Source organism: Saccopteryx bilineata, chromosome X, assembly GCF_036850765.1.
Source record: "Saccopteryx bilineata isolate mSacBil1 chromosome X, mSacBil1_pri_phased_curated, whole genome shotgun sequence".
NCBI lineage: Eukaryota > Metazoa > Chordata > Mammalia > Chiroptera > Emballonuridae > Saccopteryx > Saccopteryx bilineata.
The window spans coordinates 28,508,638-28,532,346 of NC_089502.1; the positions used below are offsets into that span (position 1 = coordinate 28,508,638).

General features: G+C 40.2%; 1 non-coding gene across 1 annotated transcript; it reads right to left on the reverse strand.

Annotated features, from left to right (window-relative positions):
* Nucleotides 1-805: 805 nt before the first annotated feature.
* On the reverse strand, nucleotides 806-881 carry TRNAT-GGU (transfer RNA threonine (anticodon GGU)). The gene has a single exon. It is a non-coding gene; the product is annotated as a tRNA-Thr (tRNA).
* Between the last annotated feature and the right edge of the window lie 22,828 nt (nucleotides 882-23,709).

Sequence of the window (23,709 nt, forward strand, 5' to 3'; positions counted from 1 at the left end):
AAGATTTATAACTGCTATGGTGTGTCTCCTGACAAAGTCACAACTGTTAGGTAGAAAGAGCAGCTAACATTAATTGACTATGTTACAGGAAATGTTCTGGGACATCTGCATAGGTTATTTCACTGAATTCTCAAGTTATCATCCCTATTTTACAGATGAGGATACCTCAGCTGAAAGAAGTTAAGTCACTTTAGCAAGGTCACAGAGCCTATGAAATGAGAGCCAGGATTCAATCCCTGTTCTGTATGATTACAATAGTAGTGCTTTTAACCACTATATACTTTTCATCCCTTTCTTTTCTTCTCGGGCCCCATTGTCACCACAATGCCAGGCTTTATAATAGTTCCTGGCCACTCAGAAGCTCTCTAGCTATAGTAGCCATATGGTGTGCCCTCAGGAACAATGACCCATGTATAAAATTTACCATTTTATCCAAATATATATAACCCCATGAAACTCTAGGTTTCCCATCAAATCTTTCAGAAAAAGTATGGCACTTTTTTTAATTTTTTTTTCTTTTTGTATTTTTCTGAAGCTGGAAACGGGGAGGCAGTCAGACAGACTCTCACATGCGCCTGACCAGGATCCACCCAGCACGCTTACCAGGGGGCGATGCTTTGCCCATCTGGGGCATTGCTCTGTCATGACCAGAGCCAGTCTAGCACCTGAGGCAGAGGCCATGGAGCCATCCCCAGTGACCGGGCCATCTTTGCTCCAATGGAGCCTTGGCTGCAGGAGGGGAAGAGAGACACAGAGAAGAAGGAGAGGGGGAGGGGTGGAGAAGCAGATGGGCACTTCTCCTGTGTGCCCTGGCTGGGAATCGAACCCAGGACTTCCGCACACCAGGCCGATGCTCTACCACTGAGCCAACCGGCCAGGGCAAAAGTATGGCACTTTTTTATACATTGAAAATTATTTCTTGGCCTGACCTGTGGTGGCGCAGTGGATAAAGCATTGACCTGGAATGCTGAGGTCGCCGGTTCAAAACCCTGGGCTTGCCTGGTCAAGGCACATATGGGAGTTGAAGCTTCCTGTTCCTCCCCCCTTCTCTCTCTCTCTCTCTCTCTCTCTCTCTCTCCTCTAAAATGAATAAATAAATTAAAAAAAAGAAAATTATTTCTTATTACCTCTTTGTCATTATATATATTTTTCAATTAAATTTATTGGAGTGGAGAGACAAGATGGCAATGGGGTAGGCAGACGTACCAACTTCCACCTCCCAGAACCAAAGTGGATTACAAACTAATTTTAAGAACCATCATCTGGAAAAACCACCTTTGGAATAAACTAAGAGGACTCTTCAACCAAGGAACACTGAAGAAGGCACACTGAGACTGGTAGGAAAAGCGGAAATGCAGAGAGGGCTGCCCAGCTCCCAAGAGTGAACGGCAGCCAGGAGAGACTCACGTGACAGGAAGTGAGTTTATCAGAGAGGGGAGGGTCCTGAGTCCCAGGAACAAAGCCCCAGCCTGCAGCCCCAGAGCCTAGAAGAGGCGTATGGACAGTATTTAGCTGGAAACAAGACAGGATACTGTTTGTAAGAAAGAGACTGATTTCTCAGACCCAGGATTCTGCTTAAAGGGACCACACAGAAAACCTCTCTAACAACCACTCACCCAGGGCTCTAGGGGGACAGGGAGGGAGGAGAGGACTGGAATAGCAGGAAGAGAGTGTAATCTAGGAAGCATAGGAAGAAACATTTTGAGAGACAGCCACCCTAACCCCTGAGCTGAGTCACTTCCCAAATCTGAAGTGAATATTTCCCCTGGAAATAGCAATACCAGCAAAGGGAAGCAGGACAGCAGCCAAACAAACTCTCCTGTGGCACTCAGAGCAGAATCACTTAGAAGGAGGGAGCTTTTGGGACTACAGTAGTGAGTCTTAGGGTCTGAGCTGAAGCAACCCCACCCACACGGCTGAGGGCTCACCCGAGGGCAGGCAGCGGGGGGACACAGAAGCATAGTTCTGTCCGCAAGGACGGAAGCCGCTGGCCACCACTGAGGCCTAGGTATGAGCTCAGTCTTGCCCAGCTGGGGAGGAGGGGATGTACAAAAGTGGTCAAGCCCAGCTGCAGGTCGCCTGCAATCCAGCCTGCAGGGGAAGGGCAGGAGCCCCGGAAGGGGCAGAGACCTGCCCTTGAGCAACGGTGCAGTAGCTCAGCCCTGCCCCACCTGCGGAACAGAGGTGTGTGGCCTGACTTGGAAGCCGGCTTGTCCCATGGGGGAGGAGCCAAAAGCCCAGAAAAAGCAGAGTCCTGCTACTGAGCGTGGGCACGCAGTCTCGCCTGGCCTGTGGAGCCAAGGCTTGCAGCCATCCCACAAGCAGGCTCCTCCTGCAAGGGTGGAGTGAAAGCCTGGAATCAGGCAGAGACATGCAGCTGAGCAAAGGTGTTCACTTCTGGCTTCAGGGCCAAGCATAACGCCACCCACAGGGGCAGAGCTATCGAGAAGTCCACCGAGGCTTGTATACCCAAGTACGTGATCACAGCCACTCCCATGAAGGAGAGGCAAAAACCACAGCACAGCCACAGTGGGCAGGCAGTGGCAACGCCTATACCTGAATGCCCTAGGCAGCAACAACAGAGGGGGTGGTGGGCCTGCAGAGAGACCACACCTAGGGAACACAGAGGACACAACCAGTAGACTCCAGTGGCCAAAATCTTCTTTTACACAGACAGAATGAGAAAGCAGAGAAATGCAACACAAATGAATCAAGAGAAATCCCCAGAAAAGGACCTGAATGAGTCAATTATAACCAAATTACCAGATGCAGAATTCAAAATAACAACTGTTAGGATGTTCAAAGATATTAGAACAACAATAGATAGTCATTACAAACACCCAAATAAAGAGACAGCAAATATAAAAAAGGAAATTGAAGTAATAAAAAAGAATCAGTCAGAAATGACAAATACAATATCAGAAATGAAGAATACAATGGAAGGAATTAAAAGCAGGATAGATGAAGCTGAGAATCAAATCAGCGAGATAAATAAAAGCACGGAAACAGAGCAAAAAAAAAAGAAAAGAGACTCAAAAAGTCTGAGGAAACTATAAAAAAAAAAGCCTGAGGAAACTCTAAGAAAGCTCTGTGACAACATGAAGAGAAATAACATCCGCATCATAGGGGCTCCTGAAGAAGAAGAGAAAGAACAAGGGATAGAGACTTTGTTCAAATATATCATAGCTGAAAACTTCCCTCAATTAAAGCAGGAAAACATCTCACAAGTTCAAGAAACACAGAGAACTCCATTAAAGAGAAATCCAAAGAAATCTACACCAAAACACATTATAATTAAAATACCAAAGCTAAAGGATAATGAGAAAACATTAAGAGCTTCTAGAGAAAAAAAAGACTATCACCTGCAAAGGAGCCCCCATAAGGATGACTTCCAATTTCTCAACAGAAACACTTGGGGCCAGAAGGGAAGGCAAGAAATATTCAAAGTAATGCAAAACAAGAGTCTACAACCAAGACTACTTTATCAGCAAGGCTATCGTTTAAAATTGAAGGAGACTGATGATGTCAGAGAAATGGTGCCATAAAGAGCAATATCAATAAATCTCCCCAAAATTTCAACAAGATCTTCAACCAGAGACAGAAAAATCTATCCTTGGAAACTCCAGAAGTTCCAAATTTAACTCGAAGGTATGATTGAATGAAAAATTGACTAAATATATAATCAACCCTGAAAGAAATAAGGAGGAAGAAACACTTCGCCTTCCTTACTAACCTAAATAAGGGCTGCTTTCACTGGGAACTGAAAGTATAGGAACTAAGGTGGGCATAGGGTGTGAATAGAACCAGACTGCGGCATAAATGTCCGAACCAGGCTGTGGCATGGAAATCCAAGCCGAGGAAAAATTGTGCTTGTGGCAACCCAGTCAACATGAGCTAACGCTTGTGCCAAATCCAGACAAAGAAAGGCACTTGGGACAGCCATCCGCCCCGATCTCCTAGTCGGCGCACGCAGAGAGAGGGCGAGAGATTCCTCCTAGAGCCCAAGGAGTAGGCACCTGTGTTACCAGACAGAGGGGCAGGGTCAGAGGACTTTCTGTGGGCCAAAACCGGAGGCTTGGGGTTGTCCCTGCACCCCAAAAAGCAGCACATGGGGAGTGAGTGGGAGCGAAATTCCCTACGCTCAAACTTTTCCATGCCGGCAGGGCGCCTCACCAGGAGTGAGAGGCAGCCAGCCTGATATCCTGGTCGGCAAGTGCAGATAGTGGGCAAGAGATTCCTCAGAGCATCTCAGGAGTGGGTGCCCGTGTTTCCGGACAGAGGGGCAGAGTCAGAGGCCTTTGTGTGTGCTGAAAGTGGAATCTCAGGATCGCCCCTACACCCTGAAAAAGCAGCACGTGGGGAGTGAGTGGGAGCGAAATTCCCTACACTCGAACTTTTCCATGTGGGTGGGGCACCTCACCCAGAGTGAGAGGCATCTGGCCTGATCTCCTGGTTGGCGAGCGCAGATAGTGGGTGAGATATTAACCTGGTAGTGGGCGCCCGTGTTCCTGGAAAGAAGGGCAGAGTCAGAGGCCTTTCTGTGGGCCGAAACTAGAGTCTTGAGGTTGCCCTTGTGCCAAGAAAAGCAGCGTGTGGGGGGTGAGTGGGAGTGGAATTTCCTACACTTGAACTTTTCCATGTGGGTGGGGTGCGTCATCAGGAGTGAGAGGTGGCTGGCTGGATATCCTGGTTGGGGAGCACAGATAGTGGGCGAGAGATTCCCCCGGGAGTGGGCGCCCATGTTCTCGGACAGAGGGGCAGAGTCAGAGGTATTTGTGTGGGCCAAAGGAAGATTAAAGTGGGAGGTATCACACTTCCTGATATCAAGTTATACTACAAGGCCATTGTACTCAAAACAGCCTGGTACTGGTATAAGAACAGGCATATAGATCAATGGAACAGAACAAAGAACCCAGAAATAAACCCACAGCTCTATGGACAACTGATATTTGACAAAGGAGGTAAGAGCATACAATGGAATAAAGACAACCTCTTAATAAATGGTGTTGGGAAAATTGGACAGCTACCTGCAAAAAAATGAAACTAGACCACCAACTTACACATTCACAAAAATAAACTCAAAATGGATAAAAGACTTAAATGTAAGCTATGAAACAAAGTATCTTAGAAGAAAACATAGGCAGTAAGCTCTCCTATATCTCTCGCAGCAATATATTTGCCGATTTATCTCTATGGGCTAGTGAAATAAAAGACAGGATAAACAAATGGGACTATATCAAACTAAAAAGCTTCTGCACAGCTAAAGACAATAAGAAAAGAATAAAAAGACAAACTACACCATGGGAGAATATATTTGACAATATGTCTTATACGGGGTAAATAACCAAAATTTATAAAGAACTTGCAAAACTCAATACCAGGAAGACAATCAATCCAATTGAAAAATGGGTGAAAGAAATGAATAGACACTTCTCCGAAAAGGACATACAGATGGCCAATAGGCATATGAAAAAATGCTCAACATCACTAACCATTAGAGAAATACAAATTAAAACCACAATGAGATATCACCTCACATCAGTCAGTATGGTGCTCATCAATAGAACAACACAGAATAAGTGCTGGCGAGGATGTGGGAAAAGGGAACCCTCCTGCACTGCTGGTGGGAATGCAGACTGTTGCAGCCACTGTGGAAAACAGTATGGAGATTTCTCAAGAAATTAAAAATCAAACTGCCTTTTGACCCAGCTATACCACTTTTAGGAATATACCCCAAGAACACCATAGCACTGTTTGAAAAGAAGAAATGCACCCCCATGTTTATGGCAGCATTGTTCACAATAGCGAAGATCTGGAAACAGCCCAAGTTTCCATCAGTGGATGAGTGGATTAAAAAGCTTGGGTACAGATATACTATGGAATCCTACTCAGCCATAAGAAATGATGACATCGGATCATTTACAGCAACATGGATGGACCTTGATAACATTATACTGAGTGAAATAAGTAAATCAGAAAAAACTAAGAACTGTATGATTCCATACATAGGTGAGACATAAAAATGAGACTCAGAGACATGGACAAGAGTGTGGGGATTACATAGTGGGAGGGAGGAGAAGGAGGGGGTTCGGGGAGGGGAAGGGCACAAAGAAAACCAGTTAGAAGGGGACAGAAGACAATTGGACTTTGGGTGATGGGAATGCAGCATAATCAAATGTCAAAATAACATAGAGATGTTTTCCCTGAACATATGTACCCTGATTTATCAATGTCACCCCATTAAAATTAGTTTAAAAAAAGAAAAAATAATAAACAGAATAAATGAGATTAACAATAATAAAATATATTTTGGGTAGGAAAAAGAATTATTGGAGTGACACCAGTTAATAAGATCATCTAGGTTTCAAGTGTACATTTCTATTTTACTTAATTGTATATTGCATTGTGTGCCCACCACCCAAAGTCAAATTTACTCTCTTTAAATTTTTTCTTCTGCATATCCACATGCCTACACATCCTCTTATTCCACTAGTTCAAATATTTAGCACTTACTATGTGCTATAAGTTATATTATTTACTTCACATGCATTTTCTCTTTTTTACCTCTTTATTCTTTTTTCCATCCCCATTTATCCCCCTTTACCCTCTTCTACCTCCCCCAACTCCTGTCCCTCTAGCAATCATCACTCTGTTGTCTGCATCCATGAGTCTTTTTCTTTGTTTTTCTTTGCTTAATGCCTTCACCCTTCTCACCCAGCCCCCAACCTCCCCAATCTGACAGCATGCACTTTACTTAGTCTAATACTCTCCAGGTCCACCTATATTATCACAAAAGGTAAGATTTCCTTCTCTTTCATGACCATGTGTTATTCTGTTGAGTAAAGGTACCACAGCTTTTTTATCCACTCATCTAATGATAGGAAATTGGGCTGCTTCCAAATCTTGGCTATTGTAAATAAACTACAATGAACATAGGGTGAAATGTAGAAAAGAAAGGCTCTTGGCATGAGTAACTTTTGGCAGAACTTACTTTCTCAAAAACAAAGAGACTTTTAGTAGAACTTACTTTTTCAGAAACACTGCCTATCCCTGGCTTTGGGGCCGGTTTCCCAGGCTGTGGCTTTAGGATAGTTCTGTGAGCTTGCAGATGTTTTCAGAATGTTTTTCCCTGAATTAATTTTATAGATAAACATTGTAAGAAAGCTTGTTTAACTGCTTTGTTTTACTACTAGGCTTCCCCTCCTCCCCATTCCCCAAAGAGTATGTAATTTTGTCTTTAAAAGCTGACCTCAAACTGTGTCCTGGGCTGCATGATTTCAATGACTTAAGACTCTGTGCAGTCACCGGCTTTGAATAAAAGACTCCTTTAAATTTGAATTTTGGGGCCCCTGGCCGGTTGGCTCAGTGGTAGAGTGTTGGCCTGGTGTGGAAGTCCTGGGTTTGATTCCCGGCCAGGGCACACAGGAGAAGTGCCCATCTGCTTCTCCACCCTTCCCCCTCCCCTTTCTCTATATCTCTTTCTTCCCTTCCTGCAGCCAAGGCTCCATTTGAGCAAAGTTGGCCTGGGTGCTGAGGATGGCTCCATGGCCTCCGCCTCAGGCACTAGAATGGTTCCAACTGCAGCAGAGCAATGCCTCAGAGGGGCCGAGCATCATCCCCTGGTGGGCATGCCAGTTTGATCCTGGTCAGGGGCGTGCAGGAGTCTGTCTGTCTGCCCCTTCCTTGCTTCTCACTTCAGAAAAATACAAAAAAAAATTTTTTTTGATCTTTGGTGTGGAGAACATCTGTACACTCTCACTGGTTTCCCTACAACAAGGGGTACATATATTCTTTCAAATTAGTGTTTCAGTTACTTTTACTATATTGCTATAAGTGGAATTGCTGGGTCATAAGGCAGTTCAATTTTCTAAAAAAAATTAATTGATTGATTTTACTGTATGAGGAGGTGGGTTAGCAAGAAGTATCAACTCATAGTTGCTTCAATTCAGTTGTTCATTGGTTGCTTGCCATATGTGCTTGGACTGGGCAAGCCCAGGGCTTCAAACCAGTGACCTTAGCATTCCAGGGTGACACTTCATCCACTACACTACCACAGGTCAGGCAAAGAGTTTCATTTTTAATTTTTTGAGGTAACTCCATACTGATTTCCAGAAGAGCTGTACCAATCTGCATTCCTACCAACAGTGAATGAGGGTATTTATTTGATTCTTCACAGTAACCTTATGAAGTAGCTACTATTATTGCTACTGATTCATATCAGAAATTTGAGGTTTAGAAAAGGTCCACCACTCATTAAAGCAATTGGAGGAATCAGGATTTGGAGTCAGATGTGGGTTTTTTTTTCTTTTCTTTTTTTAATTGATTTTAATTTAGTGTTTACATAGATTCAAGTGTCCCGCCAAATACATCCCCCCACCTCCATGTTCCCCTTGACATTCCCCTTGCCCCCCTTCCCTCCAGGATTGCTTTTCTGCTCTCTATAACACTGTGTTATGTATATATAACTTCACCAATCTCTTTACCTTCTCTGATCCCATCCTCTCATCCCCTTTCCTTCTTAAAAATCTCAACCTGTAAACCTCTAGACTCTGCTTCCACTCTTCTTAACAGTAGTAAGTCATGTTGATATTATATATTTGTCATAAAATGTGATGAGAATTGCACTTCCCTTCTGTGGAGTTCCTCCAAAATCCCATAATCTTAGCATAATCATGAAGAAAAACATCAGACAAATATCAATGATGCAACATTCTAATAAATTCTTCAAAACTGGCAAGGTCATCAAACACAAGGAAAGAGGCCCTGGCCGGTTGGCTCAGCGGTAGAGCGTCGGCCTAGCGTGCGGAGGACCCAGGTTCGATTCCCTGCCAGGGCACACAGGAGAAGTGCCCATTTGCTTCTCCACCCCTCCGCCGCGCTTTCCTCTCTGTCTCTCTCTTCCCCTCCCGCAGCCAAGGCTCCATTGGAGCAAAGATGGCCCGGGCGCTGGGGATGGCTCTGTGGCCTCTGCCTCAGGCGCTAGAGTGGCTCTGGTCACAACATGGCGACGCCCCAGAGGGGCAGAGCATCGCCCCCTGGTGGGCAGAGCATCGCCCCTGGTGGGCGTGCCGGGTGGATCCCGGTCGGGCGCATGCGGGAGTCTGTCTGACTGTCTCTCCCTGTTATTATTCCGGGGAATGTAGAAGACTAGATGCATGATCAGAAGAGAGCTGAGAACATTCTAAGTTCTATGTCAGCTTAAACTTATACTTTTTCTTATATAATTTAAAGAAAATTACCAGTAAACAACATGGATTGTTTTATAACATGAGAAAACATAGACATGTATTTTCATGAAGTATTCAGTACACATTTGGCTAATTACATCCCCTATTGCCAATATGGTACTCAGGCTCACAACTGTAACTCATATTTTCCACCACATGGTGTGTACAACTGGAAGATAAAACCCAAAATTGAGTCCTAGAATGAGTATCAAAGTCACTTTTTCTCTGTTCCTTTTATATAGCATCCTTTTCTAGTTTAGTGGATTTAATATTTTACCATTCTACATGTTAAATTCTCATTAAATTTTTCTTAAGTTTTTAAACTATCTCTTGTTCTTTTTTTTTTTGTTTAATATTTTTTATTTTATTTTATTTTATTTATTCATTTATAGAAAGGAGAGAGAGGGAGAGGAGAGAGAAAGAGAGAGAGAGAGAGAAGGGGGGAGGAGCTGGAAGCATCAACTCCCATATGTGCCTTGACCAGGCAAGCCCAGGGTTTCGAACTGGCGACCTCCGCATTTCCAGGTCGACGCTTTATCCACTGCGCCACCACAGGTCAGGCCTCTTGTTCTTTTGATTTGCTTCTCTTCTACTCCTTTTGTCTCTGTCTTGCATTTTGGATGCCTTTTTCAAAAAGCTTTTGATCTTTGGTTGCTCTTTTCATTTTATTTTTGTTGTTGTTGGTAGTGGTGATAGGATCAACAGCCCTAGCAAAAAGCCATTATCCCATGTGTGTAATTTTTTAAATTTATCTTTTATTTTTTTTTATTTAGAAGTCAAACTTAATGGGATGACATTGGTCAATAAGAATACATAGGTTTTACAAGAAATGACATCACAGTAATGGCAGTGTGAGAGATACTCTTGATCTCTCCCCTTGAAATTTCAAAAAATATTAATTAGTGTAACACAGCAAAGAAACTCCAGCTTGGCTCACAGGCAAGCCTAAAAGATCCACAAACCAAATGGACTAAATGGAGGAAGGAAGCTCAGGCTGTCTGGGTTTTGTCTGCTAGGGATATGGAGAGGTAAGCCCAGAGTGGCTGGGCCTCCTTCTGCAGGGAGGAACAGAGAGATTAAGGGGCAAGGGGGAGATATTAAGCAAAAGCAGTGGCAGAATGAGAAGTCACAGTCACTGTTCTCATACTCTTCCCTCACCCTGCACTATGTGCAGATACAGAAAAAACCAAAGTATAGCCTCCCCATTCTCACAGATACCACTTTCTTCACTCCGTGGGAATGGAAAGTGGCAGAAACAGACCCCACAGCTAACTCCCCAAAGCCACTCTTTCCCCTGAATAACAGAGGTGCTCTGTGTCTGGTACTCTGATCTGTTTAGACATGTGGAGGAGGACCCAGAGGCCTGAGATCACCATTGCTAAAGCCTTAATGCAGTAAAGCCCTCACAACAAGTACCACCCACCAACATGACTACAGCCCCGCCTACATCATTGTAACAGAAAGAACTCAGTGGAGGTCAGCCTAGAAATTTCACATATCAAAAATTTGTAATACAGTGACACCTACTGGAACAAAATAGTAACCTCTCAAAACTGAATTTCTTTATTACTTATTTCCTTTTTTCTTTCTTTCTTTTTCTATTTTTAATTTCATTATTTTTAATTTTTATATTTTTAGTCTTATTTTTGTTTTCACTCTTTGCTTTATATCTTTTTTACTTGTAATTATGTAAATATTTTAATTTTATTGTATACTTTTAATTTCTATTTCTCATTATTTAGGGTTTTTTTAGAGTTATTTACAATAATACTCTGAAGTGCAATCAAACAAAAAAAAAACAAATGTCATGGCTACACAACAGAAGCATAGTTTAGAAAAAATATATCACAAGAAAAAAATCTCAATCACATAGAAACCTTGAGTTAAACAATAAATAATTCAAAATTGAAGTTCTGAAAATACTCAACAAGATGCGAGAGAACACCAATAGGCAACTTAATGAGCTCAGAAAACAACAAATACCTCATCAAAAAGATTAAAACTTTAAAAAAAGAAATGAAAAACTCCATACATGATTTAAAAACTGAGGTAACAAGTTCAGCTAATAGAACAGACAGACTGAGGAATGAATCAGTGACATCAAAGAGATGCTACAGAAAGAAAAGGAGAGACTCACAAATTTTTAAAAAGTGAGAAAATTCTAAAAGAATTGTCTGACTTTATCAGAAAGAGCAATAAAAAAATAATGGGTATATCAGAAGAAGAAGAGAGGAAGAAGGGAATGGAGAACCTATTCAAACAAATAACACTGAGGAACAATGTTTTTTCATTTTCTGTTGCATGAGGTTTTAGAACTGTTTCTATATATCTCTGCATCATTGATTCCAAATCTGAAATTTGTTTTTGGTGCATGCTCTAGTTTTTATGCAATTTTAATTTCTTTTTGTTACAGTTAATGGCATGCATTTGTTTTTAAATTGGATTTAAAGGGAAATGACTCTTGGATTGAAAATAACCACAAGGCAATTAATGTTTTACAAACATCACTTTTACATAATTGTAGTTGTTTTTAAATGTAAAAAATTATTATCTGATAAAAACACCCTCTTATTTTCTTTTAAGATTGAATCATGGCTTCTTCGAATAGGCGGAAATGTAAGAATAATCCTGACACATTCTGTTATATATGTAGCTGTTACACACTTCAACATCAAAGGTGCAATATTTCATCATTTGTGACACGTGCATATATTGCCTATTTTCAAGTTCCCCTTGGCAATCAAGACAAGAATTGGGCTCCTCATATTGTGTGTCATAATTGTGAGGAAATGGCTCATGACTGGACAAAAGGAAAACGCAAAGGAATGCCTTTTGGTATTCCCATAGTTTGATGTGAACCTAATGACTGTTTTTTTCTATCTGATCTAAACAAAGGGCATTGGCAAGGAAAAATGGCATATGATCACATATCTTAATATTCTTTTAGCAATACGACCTATCCCACACTCTGAGACACTCTTGTTTCCACTTTTCAATGGTTTTATTTCTTCTAAGGATGAAGAAAGTGAACATGGTGATCAAGTGTATTTTGATAAGATGCAAAAGGAGATGGTTGTAGAATCTCTAGGGTCTTCTTCTGATGCCAAGCAGTCATTAACCCCTCAGCAGTTTAGCCAACCTGAATTGAATGACTTAGTAAGAGATTTGGGACTATGAAATAAAGCAGCTGAGTTATTAGCCTCCAGGCTTTAAGTAAACAATGCACTTCACCTTCACCGGTCAGTTAAAGTATCCCATTTCAGGAAGTGTGAACAAATTTTTGTGGACTTTTTTTCCCAAGACAAACACTTTGTTTACTGTCATGATATCAGTAGTCTTCTGAGCCAGCTAGGTGTTACCACTTACAGCCCAACAGAGTGGCAGCTATTTCTTGACAGCTCTAAACAGAATCTGAAATGTGTTCTCCTACAAAACTGTAATGTTTATGCAACGGTTCCAATTGGTTATTTAACTCATCTGTAAGAAGATTATAATGACATAAAAGTTGTCCTCGACTTTCTGAAGTATGAGGAGCATAACTGGATCATTTGAAGAATTTGCCATGAAGATGAATAAGGAGGAGAAAGCAGCATGGCAGTCTTTTGTGGCAATTACTAAGAACTTCCTTGGCAACAACAACAAAAAAACAAACAAACAAACAAACAGAAAACTATGAACTTCTGGTTCAAAGGATGCTGTTGGCTTTCCACGACATTGGATGTAACATGAGCATTAAGATTTACTTCCTGAACAGTCATCTTGATAAGTTTCCTGAAAATCTTGCAGCTGTTAGTGATGAGCAGACTACTGCTGCAATATTAAACGAGATTGTCGTCAACAAGTTCACAAATGCAAGAGCTACAAATGCAAATTTTTGTTGAATAGAATTTAAATAAGTTTTGCACAAATTTTATGATGAAAAGAAGTGTTTTTGGCCCTGGCTGGTTGGCTCAGTGGTAGAGCGTCGGCCTGGCGTGCGGGGGACATGAGTTCGATTCCCAGCCAGGGCACATAGGAGAAGCGCCCATTTGCTTCTCCACCCCCCCTCCTTCCTCTCTGTCTCTCTCTTCCCCTCCCACAGCCGAGGCTCCATTGGAGCAAAGATGGCCCAGGCGCTGGGGATGGCTCCTTGGCCTCTGCTCCAGGTGCTAGAGTGGCTCTGGTCACGACAGAGTGACACCCAGGAAGGGGCAGAGCATCGCCCCCTGGTGGGCAGAGTGTCGCCCCCTGGTGGGCGTGCCAGGTGGATCCCGGTTGGGCACATGCGGGAGTCTGTCTGACTGTCTCTCCCCGTTTCCAGCTTCAGAAAAATACAAAAAAAAGTGTTTTAATATGTTTTGTTTTGAAATTGTAGACAAATTCTGATACAATCATATCTTTTAGTATATTAGTGTATTTATTGCATTATATAAATTATCATATTTTCACAAAGATGATGCCCAAGAGGACATTCTACTTCAGTATGTTAAACTAGATGTTGAAAATTTTACAGTAAAATGAAAACCTAAAATCTTGAATTGAAAAGTGAACTGTAGCTTACAGAGAAAAACTAATGTTACATTTGAGATCAGCACACTCAGGTAAGAACAAGTGTTTTTGTGGATGCAACAAAAATTTAGTCATGCTCATATCTAAGAAAGCTGACTTTAAGACTACAAAGAAAACCAGAGAGAAAGATGAACATCTCATAATGACATTGTATCAAGAGGACATACATTTCTTAATACATATGCACCAAACCAGGGAGCACCAAAATATATATGACATCTAACTGACTTAAAAATAGAAATGGAGGAGTGACGTCACGGAAATGGTGCCGTGAGCAGCGCGTCTGACAGCTCTCCCCTAAATCACAACAAATTTATCAACTAGAAACAGAAAAATTTATCCTCGGAGCATTCCGGAGTTCCACACAAACTGAAAGCGAAAGGACTGTTATCACTTGAATCTGAGAGACGAGGGTGTGGAGGAATCTACCACAGGGACGTTCTTTCAAACCTCAAGGAAGTGCGCCTGTGGTGAGTCAGCCCATATACTTGGGAACCGCGAGCTGCTGCGAGCTGCCGCCGCGAGCTGCCACCGCGAGCCGCCGCGAGCGGCCGCCACGAGCCGCCGCCGCGAACCGCCGCGAGCAGCCGCGTGCGCGCCCGGTCCGGTTGAGCACCGCTGACGTTCCCAGCGGCCCGCACACAGCGAGTGGGGGTCGCCGGCCACCGGTGCCTGGAGCGCCCCATTCGCGCGCGTGCCTTGGGCATTCCATGCGCCCAGGGCACCCTGCTGGCCCGCACACCCAGGGGGCTCCATTATCCTGCGCCTGGTGCGGTCCAGCCGCCAGAGGCAGGGCGAGCGGGAGAGGCTTGGGAGATTCTCTCCGTGGGCGGGGCACCTCACCCAGCCATTCAAGCTAACAATCAAGCGTTGGGGGAAGGGCGCACGCAGGCAGCCTAAAATACCTTCGGAAGCACAGCTACGACCCAATCACTGAAATTAGCTTAACCCATGAAATCTGCGCACCCTCGGTTCTAATTGATAAGATCTCTCTCAGTTCAGCGATCCAAGACAAGAGGCGTGATATTTTTTAGTGCCTCTTGCTAAAGGGGCGGGGGCAACTTCTGATGGATAGAGCCTCCATATTCAGGGATAAACGCTAACAAGAAGGACTTGGCAGATAATAAGGTCTATACTACACTAGTCGTAAGCAGAGACTAGTGCCTCTTCTTCCCTGCAAAAACAGGCTACAAAGTGTGGAAAGCCTGGGTTGAGAGGTCCAACTAAATGATAGGCGCTGAACAGTCACCTTGACAACAATTGACTCCCACCCCCGCCTGATTACACTGGAGACCCTGACTGTCAGAGCCTTTCCCAAAGCCTTGCACTGAGTGGGGATAGAGTGGGGATTTCCCAGCTCTTTGAGCCTCTTACTCCCCAGGCAGAAGCAGTTGCAGCCTTATAGCTGGATCACCAGGCTGCTAATTCAGGAAGGGGGGACTAGGAGAGAGAATCCAGGAAAGCAAACTCTCTCATCGTTGGACCCTGCAAACGCCAACAAGCCTTGACTACCAGCAAGACTAAAGCCAATTATATGACATTGCCATAGAATCCCATCAACTGCAAATCCCTACCTAAGAGAGACACAGGGGCAGAGCCTGGGGTACAGAGTCACCGACCAGGAAGAGGGAGAGAAAAGAAAAAGGAAGAAGTTAACCTCTCAAAATCAAGAAAAACCCACAGACTTTACAACTTGATCCACTAATTTTTTTTTGTTGTTGTTGTTCGTTTCTTCTATCTTATTACCTTTATTTCCTCTACCTCGGTCCTTCTATTCTCTGCCCATCTTATGCTTCCCCTTTCTTGAACTACACTACCCATGAGTGTTGCATTTTATTTTTCTTCTTCATCCTCACCCTCCTTTAGGGTTATACTCCAAAACACTTAACTCTCACTCTCTCCTCTTTTTTTTTTTGTCTTGTTTTATTTTGTTTTTTTCTCTTTCTATTTTATTTCTTCCTTCGTTTTTCTCTTTTTCTTATTTTTTTCCTTTCTATTCGTTTTTTCTTTTCTCATTTTACTTTCCTCCCATATAATCCTCAATCACGAACAAATTAGTTAATTTGGGACTCAAGGCTTTTTTTTGGCTTTATTTCTCTTTTTTGCTTTTGTTTTTATTTTTTTTTCTTGTTTGTTTATTTTTGTGGCATTTTGGGTCCTCCCAACCCAAGGTCTCCATTGTATTTAGTCTTCGCTCCACTTAATACAACAGATTTTTACTTATTATTTTTATTTTTTCTTCTTTATTATTCTTTTTTGGTCCTTTTCTCTGGTTCCCTCTTATCCCTCTCATTATATCTCTTAGTTGACCATCACTTAAAAGCAAATCATCTTATGCTTGTCTAAGATTTTCTTCCTTTTTTTTTTTTTTTTTTTTTGCATTTAGTAGGTCCCTACTCCCTTTTTTCTTGCCCCTTGAACTCTTCACCCCAAATCAGGCCCTCCATTATAGGCACGATATTTCCCTGAGGAGGGGAGAGGAGGGAAAGAGAAGAGAGAAAAAAGGGGGAAATAATAAATTATTACTGTTTTTTTTTGTGGGGGTGTTTTACCTTTTTTTTTTCTTTTTACTCTTTATTAATTCTAATTAGTGCTATCAATAAGACCACCCTCAGATGCTGATAAGAAAGAGGAAATCGAATATTATGGATACAAAAGAAAGAGAGGTAACACAAATAGATGTGGAAAAATCTATGGAGAAAAGACTTAACATATTGGAAGCCTTGGAGCTAAATGACAGAGAATTTAAAATAGAAATCTTAAAAATACTCAGAGATATACAAGAAAACACAGAAAGGCAAAATAGGGAGATCAGAAAACAACTCAATGAACACAAAGAATATATTACCAAGGAAATTGAAACTATAAAAACAAATCAAACAGAAATGAAAAACTCAATTCACGAGCTGAAAAACAAGGTAACAAGCTTAGCTAACAGAACAGCCCAGATTGAAGATAGGATTAGTGAAATAGAAGACAAACAACTTGAGGCACAACAGAGAGAAGAAGAAAGAGACTCAAAAATAATAAAAAAAAATGAGAAAGCCCTACAGGAATTGTCTGACTCCATCAGAAAGAATAACATAAGAATAATAGGTATATCAGAGGGAGAAGAGAAAGAAAATGGAATGGAGAATATACTCAAACAAATAATAGACGAGAACTTCCCAAGCCTGTGGAAGGAACTAAAGCCTCAAATTCAAGAAGCAAACAGAACACCAAGTTTTCTTAACCCCAACAAACCCACTCCAAGGCACATCATAATAAAGATGACACAAACCAATGACAAAGAAAAAATTCTCAAGGCAGCCAGGGAAAAGAAGAGTACAACATATAAAGGAAGGCCTATTAGATTATCATCAGATTTCTCAGCAGAAACTCTACAAGCTAGAAGAGAGTGGACCCCAATATTTAAAGCCCTGAAAGAGAGGAACTTTCAGCCAAGAATACTATACCCATCAAAGCTATCCTTCAAGTATGAAGGAGATATAAAAACATTCACAAATACAGAAAAGATGAGAGAATTTATCAACAGAAAGCCCCCACTCCAGGAAATACTAAAGGGGGTTTTCCAACCAGATTCAAAGAACAAAAGAAAACAACACCACAAGTAACAGCTCCACCAAGAACACAATAAAACCAAACTTAAACTGTGACAACAAAGGAAAAAAAGGGGGGAGAGGATGGAGATTAACAGTAGCAAAGGATGATGAAGTGCAGAAATACTTATAAGATAGGGTACTACAATGAATATGGTAGGTACCCTTTTCATTACTTAATGGTAACCACCCTTAAAAAAACCACCACAAAAACACTTGAAAGGTAGCAACAGAGGAAAGAAGTATGGAACACAAACAAACAAAAACAAATGATAGAAAAACAAAAGAGAAGAATCAAACTAGATACAAAACTAACAGAAAGCAATTTATAAAATGGCAGTAGGGAACCCACAAGTGTCAATAATTACACTAAATGTAAATGGATTAAACTTACCAATAAAAAGACACAGAGTAGCAGAATGGATTAAAAAAGAAAATCCAACTATATGCTGCCTACAAGAAACACATCTAAGCAACAAGGATAAAAACAAATTCAAAGTGAAAGGCTGGAAAACAATACTCCAAGCAAACAACACCCAAAAAAAAGAAGGTGTAGCAATACACATATCTAATAATGCTGACTACAAGACAGAAAAAGTACTCAGAGACAAAAATGGTCATTTCATAATGATTAAGGGGAAGTTGAATCAAGAAGACATAACAATCCTTAATATATATGCACCAAACCAAGGAGCACCAAAATATATAAGACAGCTACTTATTGACCTTAAAACAAAAACTAACAAAAATACAATCATACTTGGAGACCTCAATACACCGCTGACGGCTCTAGATCGGTCATCCAAACAGAGAATCAATAAAGATATAGTGGCCTTAAACGAAATACTAGAACGCCTGGATATGATAGACATCTACAGGACACTTCATCCCAAAGCGACAGAGTATACATTTTTCTCTAGTGTACATGGAACATTCTCAAGAATTGACCATATATTGGGCCACAAAGACAATATCAGCAAATTTAGAAAAATTGAAATTGCACCAAGCATATTTTCTGATCATAAAGCCTTGAAACTAGAATTCAACTGCAAAAAAGAGGGGGAAAAACCCACAAAAATGTGGAAACTGAACAACATACTTCTAAAAAATGAATGGGTCAAAGAAGAAATAAGCGCAGATATCAAAAGATATATACAGACAAATGAAAATGAAAATACGACATATCAGAATCTCTGGGATGCAGCAAAAGCAGTAATGAGAGGAAAGTTCATATCACTTCAGGCCTATATGAACAAACAAGAGAGAGCCGAAGTAAACCACTTAACTTCACACCTTAAGGAACTAGAAAAAGAAGAACAAAGACAACCCAAAACCAGCCGAAGAAAGGAGATAATAAAAATCAGAGCAGAAATAAATGAAATAGAGAACAGAAAAACTATAGAAAAAATCAATAAAACAAGGAGCTGGTTCTTTGAAAAGATCAACAAAATTGACAAACCCTTGGCAAGACTCACCAAGGAAAAAAGACACAGGACTCAAATAAATAAAATCCAAAATGAAAGAGGAGAGATCACCACAGACATCATAGATATACAAAGAATTATTGTAGAATACTATGAAAAATTATATGCCACCAAATACAACAATCTAGAAGAAATGGATAAATTCCTAGAACAATACAACCTTCCTAGACTGAGTCATGAAGAAGCAGAAAGCCTAAACAGACCAATCAGCAGGGAGGAAATAGAAAAAACTATTAAAAATCTCCCCAAAAATAAAAGTCCAGGCCCAGACGGTTATACTAGTGAATTCTATCAAACATTCAAAGAAGACTTGGTTCCTATTCTACTCAAAGTCTTCCAAAAAATTGAAGAAGAAGCAATACTTCCAAACACATTTTATGAGGCCAACATAACCCTCATACCAAAACCTGGCAAGGAAGGCACAAAGAAAGAAAACTACAGACCAATATCTCTAATGAATACAGATGCTAAAATACTAAACAAAATACTGGCAAACCGAATACAACAACATATTAAAAAAATAATACATCATGATCAAGTGGGATTCATCCCAGAATCTCAAGGATGGTTCAACATATGCAAAACGGTTAACGTAATACACCATATCAACAAAACAAAGAACAAAAACCACATGATCTTATCAATAGATGCAGAAAAGGCTTTTGATAAAATACAACACAATTTTATGTTTAAGACTCTCAACAAAATGGGTATAGAAGGAAAATATCTCAACATGATAAAGGCCATATATGATAAACCATCAGCCAACATCCTATGAAACGGCATAAAACTGAGGACTTTCTACATTAAATCAGGAACAAGACAGGGTTGTCCACTCTCTCCACTCTTATTCAACATGGTGCTAGAAGTTCTGGCCAGAGCAATCAGACAAGACAAAGAAATAAAAGGCATCCATATCGGAAAAGAAGAAGTAAAGCTATCACTTTTTGCTGATGATATGATCCTATACATCGAAAACCCGAAGGACTCCACAAAAAGATTATTAGAAACAATAAACCAATACAGTAAGGTCGCAGGATACAATATTAACATACAAAAGTCCATAGCCTTTCTATATGCCAACAATGAAATATTAGAAAACGAACTCAAAAAAATAATCCCCTTCACGATTGCAACAAAAAAAATAAAATACCTAGGAATAAACATAACAAAGAACGTAAAGGACCTATATAATGAAAATTACAAAGCATTGTTAAGGGAAATCGAAAAAGATACAATGAGATGGAAAAATATTCCTTGTTCTTGGATAGGAAGAATAAATATAATCAAAATGGCCATATTACCCAAAGCAATATACAAATTTAATGCAATTCCCATCAAAATTCCTATGAGATTTTTTAAAGAAATGGAACAAAAAATCATCAGATTTATATGGAACTATAAAAAACCCCGAATAGCCAAAACAATCCTAAGGAAAAAGAATGAAGCTGGGGGCATTACAATACCTGACTTTAAACTATATTATAGGGCCACGATAATCAAAACAGCATGGTATTGGCAGAAAAATAGACACTCAGACCAATGGAACAGAATAGAAAGCCCAGAAATAAAACCACATATATATGGTCAAATAATCTTTGATAAAGGGGCCAACAACACACAATGGAGAAAAGAAAGCCTCTTCAACAAATGGTGTTGGGAAAACAGGAAAGCCACATGCAAAAGAATGAAACTCGACTACAGCCTGTCCCCGTGTACTAAAATTAATTCAAAATGGATCAAAGACCTAAATATAAGACCTGAAACAATAAAGTACATAGAAGAAGATATAGGTACTAAAATCATGGACCTGGGTTTTAAAGAACATTTTATGAACTTGACTCCAATGGCAAGAGAAGTGAAGGCAAAGATAAATGAATGGGACTACATCAGAATAAAAAGTTTTTGCTCAGCAAGAGAAACTGATATCAAAATAAACAGACAGCCAACTATATGGGAACTGATATTTTCAAACGAGAGCTCAGATAAGGGCCTAATATCCAAAATATACAAAGAACTCATAAAACTCAACAACAAACAAACAAACAATCCCATAAAAAAATGGGAAGAGGACATGAACAGACACTTCTCCCAGGAAGAGATACAAATGGCCAACAGATGTATGAAAAGATGCTCAGCTTCATTAGTTATTAGAGAAATGCAAATCAAAACTCAATGAGATACCACCTCACTCCTGTTAGATTAGCTATTATCAACAAGACGGGAAATAGCAAATGTTGGAGAGGCTGTGGAGAAAAAGGAACCCTCATTCACTGTTGGTGGGACTGTAAAGTAGTACAACCATTATGGAGGAAAGTATGGTGGTTCCTCAAAAAACTGCAAATAGAACTACCTTATGACCCAGCAATCCCTCTACTGGGTATATACCCCAAAACCTCAGAAACATTGATACGTGAAGACACATGTAGCCCCATGTTCATTGCAGCACTGTTCACAGTGGCCAAGACATGGAAACAACCAAAAAGCCCTTCAATAGAAGACTGGATAAAGAAGATGTGGCACATATACACTATGGAATACTACTCAGCCATAAGAAATGATGACATCAGATCATTTACAGCAAAATGGTGGGATCTTGATAACATTATAAGGAGTGAAATAAGTAAATCAGAAAAAAACAAGAACTACATGATTCCATACATTGGTGGAACATAAAAATGAGACTAAGAGACATGGACAAGAGTGTGGTGGTTACCAAGGGTGGGGGGGGAGGGAGGACATGGGAGGGAGGGAGGGAGAGAGTTAGGGGGAGGGGGAGGGGCACAGAGAACTAGATAGAGGGTGACGGAAGACAATCTGACTTTGGGCGAGGGGTTTGCAACATAATTTGATCACAAAATAACCTAGACATGTTTTCTTTGAATATATGTACCCTGATTTATTAATGTCATCCCATTACCATTAATAAAAATTTATTAAAAAAAAAAAGAGAAACAGAACAAAATAAACAGAAAGCCAACTAAATGGGAAATGTTATTTTTAAACAACAGCTCAGATAAGGGCCTAATATCCAAAATATACAAAGAACTCATAAAACTCAACAACAAACAAACAAACAATCCAATAAAAAAATGGGAAGAGGATATGAACAGACACTTCTGCCAGGAAGAAATACAAATGGCCAACAGATATATGAAAAGATGCTCATCTTCTTTAGCTATTAGAGAAATGCAAATCAAAACGGCAATGAGATACCACCTCACACCTGTTCGATTAGCTATTATTAGCAAGACAGGTAATAGCAAATGTTGGAGAGGCTGTGGAGAAAAAGGAACCCTCATACACTGTTGGTGGGAATGTAAAGTAGTACAACCATTATGGAAGAAAGTATGGTGGTTCCTCAAAAAACTGAAAATAGAACTACCTTATGACCCAGCAATCCCTCTACTGGGTATATACCCCCAAAACTCAGAAACATTGATACGTAAAGACACATGCAGCCCCATGTTTATTGCAGCATTGTTCACAGTGGCCAGGACATGGAAACAACCAAAAAGCCCATCAATAGATGACTGGATAAAGAAGATGTGGCACATATACACTATGGAATACTACTCAGCCATAAGAAATGATGACATCGGAACATTTACAGCAAAATGGTGGGATCTTGATAACATGATACGAAGCGAAATAAGTAAATCAGAAAAAAACAGGAATTGCATTATTCCATACGTAGGTGGGACATAAAAGCGAAACTTAGAGACATTGATAAGGGTGTGGTGGTTACGGGGGGAGGGGGGAATGGGAGAGGGAAAGGGGGAGGGGGAGGGGCACAGAGAGAACAAGATAAAGGGTGACGGTGGAAAATCTGACTTTGGGTGATGGGTATGCAATATGATTGAACGACAAGATACCCTGGACTTGTTATCTTTGAATATTTGTATCCTGATTTATTGATGTCACCCCATTAAAAAAATAAAATTATTTTAAAAAATATATAGAAATGGATAAAAACACAATCATACTTAGAGATTTTATCTTACCATTGACAGCTTTATATAGATAATACAAACAGAAAAGCAATAAATAAATATCAGCCTTAAATGACAAACTAGACCAAATGGACAAGAATGATATTTACAAGACCTTTCATCCCAAAATGTCAGATTATATATTCTTTACCAGTTTGCATGGAACATTCTAAAGGATAGACTGTATGTTGGGTCACAAAACTAACATCAACAAATTCAAAAAGATTGAAATTATACCAAGCATATTTTCTCACCATAAGTCTTTGAAATTAGAATTCACCTTCAAAAAGTAAGTAAAGAAATGTACACAATATGAAAATTAAATAACACTTTCTGGATCAAAGAAGAAATCAAAGAAGAGAACAAAAGATGTATGAAAACAAATCAAAATGATAACATGACATATCAAAATTTCTGGGATGCAGCAAAACAGTAATAAGAGGAAATTTTTATTTCATTACAGTCTTATGTCAACAATGAAGAAAGATCCCAAATAAATAACCTAATATCACACTTTAAGGAACTAGAAAAAGAAGAACAAAGGCAACCCAAAGTCAGCAGAAGACAATAGTAAAAATTAGAGCAGAACTAAATGAAACAGAGAACAAAAAAAAAACTATAGAAAATAATTAATACAACAAAGAGCTGGTTCTTTTGAAAGGACCAATAAAATTAACAAACTCCTGGCTAGGCTCACTAAGGAAAAAAAAGACTCATATAAACAAAATACAAAATGAAAAAATAAATTACCACAGACATCCTAGATACACAAAGGATCATAATAAAATAATATGAAAATTATATGCCACCAAATTCAACAACTTAGAATAAATAGGAGAGTGACGTCACGGAAATGGCG